We start from the raw sequence: 1,195 nt of genomic DNA, 5'->3' as shown, positions 1-1,195 counted from the left end.
CTACAAATCTGCAAGTCTTCCATGAGTACTGTGAGAAATGCAGGAAGGCAGACAATTTACATAATTTCCAATATAAATAAAAGTACTGCTTAATTACGGGAGGAGTTTTCAGTTTGAACACAGCCATGCAAATAATGGAAAACACAAATAAAGCAGTGATGGTCTCCCCGGACACACGTGGTGCTTTGCGGCTGTTCTACAGGAGTTGAGTAGCAAACATTCCTCTTTTCCCTGAGAACAACACAAAAGCAGCCCTCTTCTGGGCATGTTATTGGAGGTGGGGAGTGGGACACACCTGAGACTTATAAAGCCAGGCTGTCCTGCGCTGGCTTCTCCGCTGTGGTGGCTGCATTTCCAGCCAGCTGTTATCAAGCTGTGTTGTGACAGACAATGGCTGGCACAAATGTGCAATCTCCAGAGACAAGAGGGAGCATTCATGAAATCCTTAATCTCATCTAGCAAAGCTGGCCTGTAGACCCAGAGATTACGGAGGTCTTCTGAAATTCAATGAATATTCTTTTGTGTTCCTGAACTATGGCTATATGTGAAAACAAATGTCTAAAAAATGGCCACTGAAGAAAAACAATTGAATGTTGGGTCTTCCTGGCCTTTCCCCATATACACATGACTGCCGACCCCTAACTTAGAAAAAGATAAAGAGTTAAATAAATCGTCCCTGAAAATAGAATGGGAAAAATCAAACCCACTTGACCGTATCTGACAGCTATACATGTATTGATGGCAAGAGAAACCAACCAGACACACCACAGTCACACCAGGGAGTCTTCCAGCTGAATCCAGCCCACAGGGACTGCCTCCTCCAGGTGGTTATTTGACAGCCTGGCATCTCTGTTAGGGATGCCTCGAATGGTAACTCAAACACACACACACACCCCTGCCTACTTTTCTATTTATTTTTTTTCTCTCTCAATCCTAAAGCTATTCCAGATTGAATCTCAGGCATAAACAGAAGGGAAAGATATAGTGAACACACATGTCCTCCATCAAAGACAATCCTAAGGTTAGAATACCAAAGTGGATGCACAAAGCTACACGCAGCAGACATATGGAAGCCACTGAGCATGGGGGGAAAATGAGAAACGGAAATGTGCTCTTTACGGGCATTAAAGCCCCCCCATACACTCTCATGCACACACACTCATGTACACTGTCATGCACACACTCACATGCACAC

The 1,195-nt window shown here is 44.3% G+C and overlaps 1 protein-coding gene across 1 annotated transcript in view; it reads right to left on the bottom strand.

The window, feature by feature from the left end:
* EPHA4 (EPH receptor A4) overlaps window positions 1–1,195 on the bottom strand; it is a 138,135-nt gene that overhangs the window by 29,145 nt on the left and 107,795 nt on the right. The gene's annotated exons all lie outside the window — the stretch shown is intronic.

The sequence above is a fragment of the Otolemur garnettii genome, unplaced genomic scaffold (genome assembly GCF_000181295.1).
Source record: "Otolemur garnettii isolate 467f Iridium unplaced genomic scaffold, OtoGar3 scaffold00013, whole genome shotgun sequence".
Taxonomy (NCBI): domain Eukaryota; kingdom Metazoa; phylum Chordata; class Mammalia; order Primates; family Galagidae; genus Otolemur; species Otolemur garnettii.
This window is presented reverse-complemented; position numbering and strand designations above follow the sequence as displayed.